We start from the raw sequence: 11,415 nt of genomic DNA on the forward strand, positions 1-11,415 counted from the left end.
TATGAAAAAATTCAAAACCTTAGGAACATGATTTCTGCTGATGCAAACAAAATTAGAAGTGAGATCCTATAGACATGATTTCTATTAGGCAAAGCAATTAGATTTAAAAGCATAAATCCCTATGAGCATGTTTTCTATTGAGTAAAGCAGGCAGATTTTAAAAGTGAGATCCTAAGAGCAGGATTTCTACCCATATTACCCCATAAAGTATACATCTACCCACCCTTTTTACTAAATGCCCCAAATATCTGTTTACAAATTATTATAGGCCAATGAATGAATTGCATAAGTAAAATAGAAAATCAAGAAGCTATTCTATAGGGAGCCTTCAATTAGGCCCGAGTTTTCCAAAGCCTCCAATGGTCTCATAAACCTTAATTCCATAGACAAATCAGAGTCTAGGTGCATCAAAGTTCCCTAAGGGCCTCAAGAACCCGGGGCAATGCTTACACCTAGACTTAGCAACCAAGAATTGAACTAGTGCAGTGTGGAAAGGCCAGCCTCAGTATGCCAGAGTTCAGAGGGCTCTCAAGAGGATCCCAAGGCAATACACATACTAGAGGGGGCAGAACTTATTGACTAAGAGTAAAGTGGAAGTGCAGGACACACGTTGAAAAGGGTTATTAAAGACTGTATTGGAAAGTCTGTTTTGAAAGCAATTAGTAAAGCAACAAAGATTGTTTGAAAAGAGGTTGGAGTAGTAAACAAAACACCTTAAGAAAAGATCACACACAGCTAGTTTACAGAATTCAGCAGTCATACATGGGTCAAGGGGTTGGGGATACATACACATTTGGCTGCACAACCCAGCAAAGATCTTAACATTGGTTTGGACATGCTCAGAGATAGTTGACTCTGGCATAATCACACAACAGTCGGGAGAAATGCAAACACATAGAAGGGGTGATAAGGATTTGGGGATTCATAGGATGGTAAGCACACAAGAAGTAAAGACAACTGTCAAGGCATGCTTTGAAACACATAAGGGAATACATTGATCTAAAGGGAAGGGGAGACATAGTAGCATGCTGATAATGTAACTTAACTACAAATTTTACAACAAAACCACAAGTAGAAGCAAGCTAGAATTAAAAGAAACTGAAACAATAAGAGAAACATATTGTTGTTGGAGCTTTAAATCAAAACCAGGACATACCAGTAAAGGTAGAAGTAAGCAGAATGAAAGAACCAAAGAGCACAGATGATTAGCCTTAGCTTGCAGCCGGCTAATAGTAGCAAGTAGCACAAGAGAGAGGGAGAGCAGAGATTTTTAGTAACAGGAGTAGTTTTTGAAAACCAAGTGTTCATCTCTGTTAATGAAAGACTTAGGGTATTTATAGTTTTGAAAATAGGCAGAAAATAAGGTAACAAGTAAAGATTTAGCACAATTATGGAAGTAATCACAATTAGAATCCAATTAATACAACTACTCCCCTTTAATCAAGGAATCACAGCTTAAACGGATACCAACAGGGATAATCAAGGAAAGAAAATCAGTTGAGGAAGACTGATTTTTACCATATGAAGGATAGTAAAAGTACAGAGCATATGACTGAGTCTAAGTACAGAATATACCAATTAAGGAAAGGATTCAGTAAGAGTGAAGTACCACATCAAATAAGGAAACGAAATCAGTCAATTTAAACAGACGAGTAGAACTTTAGGGTTTTGAAAGAAAATCTTGCAATCAAACCATGAATTAAGGAAATAAGAATCAATCAAAAGGGAATCACGACTCTGCACTTCAACATATAAATAAAGAAGAACGAACAGGCGTAGCAAACAGGCAAGGTTAGCCATATAGATAGAAAGAAGCAAGAGATGGGCAAACACAATCACACAGAAGTGACATAAGCAAGCTAAAGACTCAGTAGAAAATCCATTCGGAGTGGTAACCGACAGAAACTTAACAAAATCAAGTAGTCATGCTAACACACATAACCAAAGCAAAGAAAGGTCCTAATAGTTAGGGCTTTTAACAGAGTCGAGTAAAATAGTAGGAACATAGGATCGGTCCAAATAAGCAACAAAAGAGGTTTAATCATAAAGAAAATCGATTAAAACAAGCGTAAAAGGAACTCTGAGAAAACCCTAATTTTTAAAGAAGGCAAAATGGTTTAACAATTGAGGATCTTTCAGAAGAAGTTCGAGAATAGTGCAAATCATAGGAAGAAACAGACTTAAAGCATTAAAAATAACATAGATCTAAGAGATTCAAATGAGAGTTAGGGTTTCAAAAGGAAACCCAAATAGAAATGAGAGAACCTGTTGCAAAACTCCATAAATCGTAACATATATGTTGCAATTTTGCCCAAAATCACACCAGAGAAGCCACGAATGACAGAAATAGAAACCCTAGGTGCAAATCGGCATGGCCCAGGAACCTTGAAGGCCTCAGAGATGATGAGCAAGGCGATGAGAGACCCATTGGAGGCTTGGGGTTGAAAGATGGTCGCCGGAGAAGGCCGGAGAAGAAGGTCGGCGGTTGAAAGCTAGGGTTAGGTTGAGAGTGTTTGAGAGCAGAGAGGATTTCAGGGCGGCAGCGTTTTGAAAATGAGTAGGGTTAGGGGGTCGTTTAGGAATTAAAAAGGAAATGGCGTGTGTGGACCGTTGATTTCCCAGATCAACGGTCAGGATTCAACCGGGTAGGTGGGTTCCGGGTTCGGGTAAGGGTTTATAGGGTCTGGGTCGAGTTATTTAATAGGAAATTGGGCTGGGGATTGGGTCCAATTTGGGCTANGATTTAAATAGCCAATTTTTCCTATTTTAATTTATAATAAATAGTAGGTAATTCCTGGAAAATAATTTAAGGTGCCAAAATGATTTAAAATACATGATTAACATTTTAAAAATATAGGGACCAATTTTATGCATATAAAATATAATTATTCCTTAAAATGGGCTAACATTGCAATTATATGCAATTTAGCCTAAAAAATACTAAATGTAATTATAAAAATGTATAAAAAATATATTAACCATATTTTTTGACGTAAGTATAGAAATTAAATGAGTAAATCATTATAACAATAATTTGGAAAATATTTATTGGGGAGTTTATGAATAAAAGGAAAAAAAATCAATTTAAACCCTTAAAATTATGGAAAAAATAATAAAAGTCGTGTGCATGCTTATATATGCATATATATATATATGCTATTTTGAAGGTATTTATGCATATTTAAAATATATAGGGAAAAATTGGGTATCAACAGCCACCATATTGGCCTTCCCGGGATGGTATAAAATAGTGATATCATAATCATTAAGCAGCTCTAACCACCTCCACTGACGCAAGTTAAGATCCTTCTATTTGAACAAATGCTGCAAACTCCGGTGATCGGTGTAGATCTCACAAGGGACATTGTACAGATAGTGCCGCCAAATCTTCAAGGCATGAACAATAGCTGCTAACTCAAGGTCGTGGACATGATAGTTCTTTTCATGCACCTTCAGCTGTCTGGATGCATAGGCAATCACCCTTCCGTCCTGCATCAACACCGCGTCGAGACTAATCCGCGACACATCAAAATATACATTATAAGACCCCGAACTTGTAGGTAATACCAATAATATGGTGCAATCAAAGCTGTCTTGAGCTTTTGAAAGCTCTCCTCACACTCCTCTGTCCATCTGAACGGGGCACCCTTCTGGGCCAGCCTGGTCATTGGTGCTGGAATAGATGAGAAACCCTCTACAAATCGACGGTAATACCCCGCCAAACCAAGGAAACTCCGGATCTCCGTAGCTAAGGATGGTCTAGGCCAACTCTGCACTACTTCAACCTTCTTCGGATCCACCGTAATCCCCTCACTCGACACTATGTGACCCAAAAATGCCACTGAATCTAAACAGAACTCACACTTTGAGAATTTTGCATATAACTTCTTTTCTCTCAAGGTCTGAAGCACATTCCTTAGGTGCTGCTCATGATCCTCCCAACTCCGGGAGTACACCAGAATGTCGTCAATAAACACAATGATGAAGAGTCAAGATAGGGCCAAAATACACAGTGCATCTGATGCATAAATGCTACTGGGGCGTTGGTCAGCCCAAATAATATCACAAGGAACTCGTAGTGATCATACCGAGTCTTGAAAGCATTCTTCGGGATATCTGGCTCCCGAATTTTCAACTGATGATAGCCTGAACGCGAGTCAATCTTGGAAAACACTCTGGCACCCTGTAACTGATCAAATAGGTCATCAATACGAGGCAATGGATGCCCATTCTTCACTGTAACTTTGTTCAACTGGCGATAATCAATGCACATACGCATATAACCATCCTTCTTCTTCACAAACAGGACTGGGGCACCCCAATGTGACACACTGGGTCGAATGAAGCCCTTATCAAGCAATTCATGTAACTATTCCTTCAACTCCTTCAACTCAGGAGGAGCAACACGATATGGAGGAATAGAGATGGGTTGAGTGCCCGGTAACAAATCAATACCTAGGTCGATATCTCTGTCGGGCGGCATGCCCGGAAGATCAGTTGGAAATATATCGGGATAATCGCTCACTACTGGGACTGACTCAACTGTAGGGGTATATATACTGACATCTCTCACATAAGCTAGATACGTGTCGCTCCCCTTCTTAACCATTCGTTGAGCTTTAAGAAATAAAATAACTCTGCTGGAAGGATAATCTAAGGTACCTCTCCACTCTAACCATGGTAATCTTGGCATAGCCAGCGTCACGGTCTTGGCATGACAATCAAGAATAGCATAATGGGGCGACAAACAGTCCATGCCCAAAATAATATCAAAGTCTACCATGCTGAGCAATAATAAATCGGCTCTGGTCTCAAAACCACTAAGAACAACCAAACACGATCAATACACATGGTCAACATCAATAGAATCTCCCAAAGGTGTAGACACATAAACAAGAGAACTCAAAAAATCACGAGGTATGCCCAAATACGGGGCAAAATAAGAGGACACATAGGAATAAATGGAGCCTAGATCAAATAAAACTGATGCATCTCTATGACAGACTGGAACAATACCTGTAATGACAGAGTCAGATGCAACTGCCTGTGTACGAGCAGGAAGGGCATAATATCTGGCCTGGCCTCCCCTTCTAGGGCGGCATCTACTTGCCCGACCTCCACCATGAGCTGGTTGAGCAGGTGGAGTCGTAGCTGGTGCTGTAATCATACCCTGAGGACCCCGTGGAGCACGCGGTGCTTGAGAAGTCTGTGGAGGTGCACCTCTTCTAAGGCTGGGGAAATCCCTCACCATATGGCGAGTGTCGCCACACTCAAAAATAGCTCTCGGGGGGCGTGGCTGCTGTGACTGGCTTGGGCCAGGTCGACTGGACTGATCGCTGAAAGCACCCCGTGCAGGAGGTACACTAGACACTAGCGGTGCATAATAAGGCTCCTGGGGCCTAAGAGTAGGCAGAATACCACTAGTGGCTGGAAGTGCTGAATGAACAAGGAGACTCACATAGCCCCTACCATGACGAACTGCAGCTGAGACACAAGTACCACTTTAAGTGCCAGACTCTCGAGACCTCTTGGCCTCCCTCTCCTCTCTCTCCCGACCAAGCATACCCTCCACTCTCCTAGCAATACCCACAACCTCCTGGTATGAAATATCCATCTCTAACTCCTGGGACATGCTAAGCCTGATATTGGGGTGGAGTCCCTCGATAGACCGACAGACCCTCTCTCGAACTGTAGCAACCAAGGCTGGTGCATGCCTAGCCAAATCACCGAAGCGAACCGCATACTGTGACACAATCATAGCACCCCAGTGCAACTGCTCAAACTCTGCACGCCATGCATCTCTGAGACTCTGGGGAACATACACCCTCAAGAACATATCCGAGAACTGAGTCGAAGTAAGTGAAGCTGCCTCAGCCGGACTACCCAACTCATAAGCACGCCACCACTGATAGGTCGCTCCTCTAAGTTGGAACGTAGTGAAAGTAACCCCACTCGACTCCGCTACACCTATAGTATGACGGATACAGTGGCACTCCTTAAGAAAACCCTGGGCATCCTCTAATGCTAAGCCACTGAAAGTAGGAGGGTGGTACTTCTAGTACCTCTCGTGCCTGAGCTCCTCCTCCTCAGAAGCTGCTGCCCTACCCTTGGGCCGAACTGGGGCTACCGGCTACACTGGTATGACCTTGATAAGTTAGGATTTTAATGTGTTTTATACCCCTACTTGCCTACGCTTGGTTATAAATTGATACAAAATAGTCCCAAAATGCTCACAAGTTGTACTTGATTGCAGGTTTGATCGACAAAGCGACGAAAGTCAAATATCGGCTCAGAAAGGAGTGAAACCTGCTCAAGTGTCAAAGATCAAGGAAGTTGAGGAAAAGAGGCCCAAGTGCGGACCGCGCAAACGTGAACGCGGCCGCACTAGGAGGTTCAGAGAATGGCAAAATTCAAGGGGAGGCTACGCGGCCGCGGTCAATCCAACGCGGTCCGCGGTCAGGCTCCGCGGCCGCGCTGCACTTTTATGCGGTCCGCGGAGCGAGATTCAGAGAGCCTATTTTGCACCCTTTCCAAGCAATGCGGCCCGCGCTCAATTCTGTGCGGCCGCGCCAATTTCCACCGTGGCCGCGCTACATTTTTACGCGGTCCTTGGTCCTCAACTTCAGAGAAGCAGAAGCCAAGAGTTCAAGAGCCAGTGCAGCCGCGTTCATGTTTGCGCGGTCCGCGCTGACCCCGCAAGGGTATTTTTGTCCAATTTTTCCAGCCCACTATAAATAGAACTTTTTTCTGTTTTAGGTTAAGTTTTCTTTTTCTGAAGCTGCTGAGCTCGTGAGAACGCCTAGTTTAGCCATTTTTGGCATTCTTACTCTTCAATATTGTATTTTCTTCCTTGCAATTAATTAATATGTTTACTTCTTCATCTATTTCTTTAATTTTTGCATCTAGCATGAGTAGCTAAACTCGCTAGCTAGGGTTGTCGCTCAACCCTAGTGTGAGTAATTGATGGGTGTTGCCATCTAAGGTTAGGTTGATAATAGGTGTTTGCTATTTGGGTTTATTTTAGGTTTTAATTAAGGATTGGTGATTGCAAACATTGATTCTAGCTTTGTAGGTTTAACTCTTCTTGAGAAAGAGAGTCCATGACCCCAAAATTGACCCGACAAGGAATTGGGATGGACCCATGAGAAATGATAGTCCCAGTTAACGCGTTAAATCTCGAGAGAGTAATCGCCCTACTTGAACCCTAGTTGCTTGGTCTAATTGGCCTACACAATTGGTCTCGAGAGAGTCAATTGGGCAAAATAACTCTCTCTACCGAGAGGTATGAGAGTGGGTGCAATTGTGCAACGGTTATAGCATAAGCCCCAAATATGTCAATCTATCCTTAGTAGCATCTACCCGTTAATTAGCCACCTAGGCGATGCCACGACCCTAGTGCCTTTCTCTATATTAATTACAACTTAGCATATTTCCGTAGCATAATTTAGCTTCAATCACTAGTCTTATAATAGTAGATATAAAAATCAATACCAAATATGTTGGAAGAGACATTAGAAGCACAACCGCAATTCTAGACTGAACAGACATTACAACTCCACTACTAGCTCCCTGTGGAAAATCGATCCCGAACCACTATTCGGGTAAAAGCTGTTGCGACCCGCTCTTCCTAATTTAGAGTAGTGTTGAGTCGGCAGCGATCAACTTTTTGGCGCCGTCGCGGGGGAGCTTACGGTGTTGACTATCTGTTTAGCTCGTTTTGTGCTTTGCTTCTCTTTCCTTCTTGTTTACTAATTTTGTTTGTGTCGATCATTCAGGTACTATGGCTCTAAATGCAAACGACCCTCTTGGCACCGTGAATACGGGGGAGGAGGTAGATGATTTTGAGCCCGAAGAGGTTCAACCACCTCAAGTTCCTCGTAGAGGCCATCAGGCCAACGCAAATGATAACAATCCTTATTCCAGACCCTCCTCCGCCACCGCCAAGAGCAGTCCCAAGAGTTCTTCCAAATCAAGGGTACGCGAGTGCCATTTTTCCTCCCTGAATCCGGGCGGGGAACTTTCAAATCACAAATGTTATGTTGACCTTGCTCGAACAAAGAGGGTATTTTACGGGCGCCTCCGATCAAAATGCATACAAGCACTTGAAGGGGTTCGTAGATACATGCTGGGGCAGCAAACAAACAAACGTGTCAGAGGATGCGTTGAGATTGAGGCTTTTCCCGTTTTCTCTTCGGGGTAAAGCGTTGGACTGGTTAGAAAGGCTTCCAAATCATTCTATCCACACATGGGATGAATTGACGGACAAATTTATTGCCAAGTTCTTTTCTCCAAGTCATATGGCGGCTCTTCGGGATGAGATTCTAGCTTTCAAACAAATGCCAACGGAACCTTTGCACGAAATTTGGGAAAGATATAGAACAATGGTGAAGGAGTGCCCTAATAACGACATGACCGAGGCGATGATACAACAAACCTTTTATCGGGGCATCAACACCACGAACCAGTGCATTGTGAACCAATTGGCCGGAGGGAACTTTATGAAACTTTCTTACCAAGAGGCATGTGATGTACTTGATGAAATGGCCGACATGTCTTCGGCATGGCAAAGCCGAGCGAATGTGCCCCAAGGTGACCCCACGGTCATCCATTTGCACAAGGAATTGAACGATCATGGCCAAGCTATTGCCGAGCTTACAACAACTATGAATCAATTGGCGAAGGCGCAATTGCAACAAGTCCAAAACCCGCGCCAAGTCAATGCAATGGAGAGTGTCTCTATGTTGAAAAGGAGGCAAAGAGGGCAACAACAACCTCAAGGTAATGGTGAGCAATTTGACAACAACAATGATGGTGGTGGTTATTCGAATGAGTGCTATGATGATCAAAGTGAGGAATGCCAATATGTCAATAACTACCAAGGAAATAGAGGAAATCAAGGGAATCAACAATGGCGTCCCCAAAGCAATTGGGGCAATCAACAAGGCGACGGTAATTGGAATAACAATAACCAACAACAAGGCGGTAACAATTGGAACAACAACAATCAGAACAACAATTGGGGTAATCAAGGTAACAATCAAGGCAATTGAAACGGGAACAACAATAATTGGAGCAACAACAATAACAGTCAAGGAGGGTGGAATAATGGTGGCAGGGGGCAAGGCTTTCAAAGGCCCCCCATGTTCCAACAACCAAACAATCCACCCCCTTTCAATCCCAAGGGTCTAGTTCATCCGGAAGTGATATGGGACGGATAGAAATGATGTTCGAGTAGATGATGAAAACGAACCAAGAGTCGGATGCACAATTGGCTTCACACAACACATCTATCCGGAACCTAGAAGTGCAAATAGGGCAAATTTTTCAAGCGTTGAATACCCGACCTAAGGGAGCACTACCAAGTGATATGGTAGTGAACCCAAAGGGAGGTAATAATCATGTGATGGTAGTCACAACGAGAAGCGGAAGAGGCGGTGATGTGCATGCCTCGAATGAAGATTGAGTTGTGGATGATGATGTTGGGTTCCAAGAAGATATGAGTCCGTTGATTGTTGTGATGTGGTTGAGACAGATGTGAACAAGGAAGTGAGAATAGATATTGATGAGGCCGAGGTGGAAACTCAAGAGGCCGTGAACCCATCTAGGGAGCACATAATCGATATTTCGGAGCCGGTGGTGCCAAAAGCCAAGGCACCCTTACCTAGACCACCTCCACCTTATCCTCAGCGGTTAGCAAAGCAAAAGAATGACAATCAGTTCAAGAAATTCATAGACATGATGAAAAGCCTTACAATCAACGTGCCTTTGGTGGAGGCACTTGAACAAATGCCGGGCTATGCAAAGTTCATGAAGGATTTGGTCACAAAGAAGCGTTCCATAGATTGTGAAACAATAAAGATGACACACCAAGTTAGTGCGATAGTTCTATGGCCCCGAAACATGAAGACCCAGGAGCTTTTACTATTCTTTGCACTATCGGGAGTGCGGAGTTTGCTAAGGCCCTTTGTGACTTGGGGGCTAGCATTAATTTGATGCCGTACTCAGTTTTCAAGACTTTGGGAATTGGGAAACCTAGGCCAACCTCGATGAGACTTCAAATGGCGGACCGGTCGATGAAGCGGCCTTTGGGTATAATTGACGACGTTCTTGTCCGGGTGGACAAATTCATATTGCCGGCCGACTTTGTCATATTGGATTGTGAAGTGGATTTTGAAGTGCCGATTATTCTTGGGAGACCTTTCCTAGCTACGGGGAAGGCTTTGGTTGATGTTGAGGCAGGTGAGTTGACATTCCGAGTGGGAGATGAGAAGGTGGTATTTCATGTTTGCAAATCAATGAGGCAACCCAATAGCACGGAAGTGTGTTCACTTGTGGACATTGTCACATCTGTGATAGTGGATGACACAAGTTCCATGATGAATGTTGAAGATCCTCTTGAGGCCGTACTTCTTGGCATGGATGTAGACCACCATATCGGTGAAATAGCCATCATGCAACGTGTGCGAAGGTGTCGTCGTGTGAGACATTTGGCACTATAATCCGAGGTGCATCGTGGGGAGAAAAGGCGAGAGTGGACGCATATGGGCATGGATAATAGGTAAATTAACTTCTCCTTGTGTCCATACCGGGGACACCATTAAAATTTGATTGTAGCCCGGTACCCATCCGAAAAACAAAGTAAACAATAGATGTTCTCTCGCGCCGGGCAAAAGAACGATAGCAAGATATTCGGGAATCGACAGTGAAAATGACCTTTCGGTCACTGGGTGAATGTATTCCGTGTGGAGTTCCTTTTAGTTACTTTCGAATAATTCACTATAGGAGCCAGAAATCTAAACCATCGGTTCGATTGACAGTGGGAATAAGCCTCAGGTTTTGTCATTGGGGCACCACACTGTTGTCATCCCTACCTCTTTTTCTGGACAATTGGCCGGAGAGTCACGAACTGTCAGAGATTGGATAAAACACTCCGGGCTATAAGCCACTTTGATAGACCTCTTTCCTTTACCACTTCTTGCATTTCTTGCTTCTCGTTGAGTCTTTCTTTTGTTGGTTAACAAGGGGACAGGCCTTGCTATCCTACCTCCAAAATGATCTTAGCATGCAAAGCAAATGTACGGGGGCTTATTCCCCTAAATGTCCGCCCAGAGTGCGCATCCTATTGCCTTTTTTCTCCTTTTGCAAGCACCTCCAAAGAGGCCTCACACCTGGCAAGTTAGTAAGGCAAAGAAGAAAGAATAACTGGAAGAGTTGAATTAGAGCCCAAAAATTCATACCTGAGAGTGTGGAGGAAGTGGCTTCAACTCCAACACCGTTGGCCCTCAATGGATGGCTTAGTTAGGTGGAATTTTGCTGGTTTTCAAAAGATCCAAAGATAACTTCCTAGGCTCATATGAATATGAACCGCCATACCATGCAATTCATTCACACACACCCACTCTGCTAGCATCATTT

This window comes from Nicotiana attenuata, chromosome 6 (genome assembly GCF_001879085.1).
Source record: "Nicotiana attenuata strain UT chromosome 6, NIATTr2, whole genome shotgun sequence".
Taxonomy (NCBI): domain Eukaryota; kingdom Viridiplantae; phylum Streptophyta; class Magnoliopsida; order Solanales; family Solanaceae; genus Nicotiana; species Nicotiana attenuata.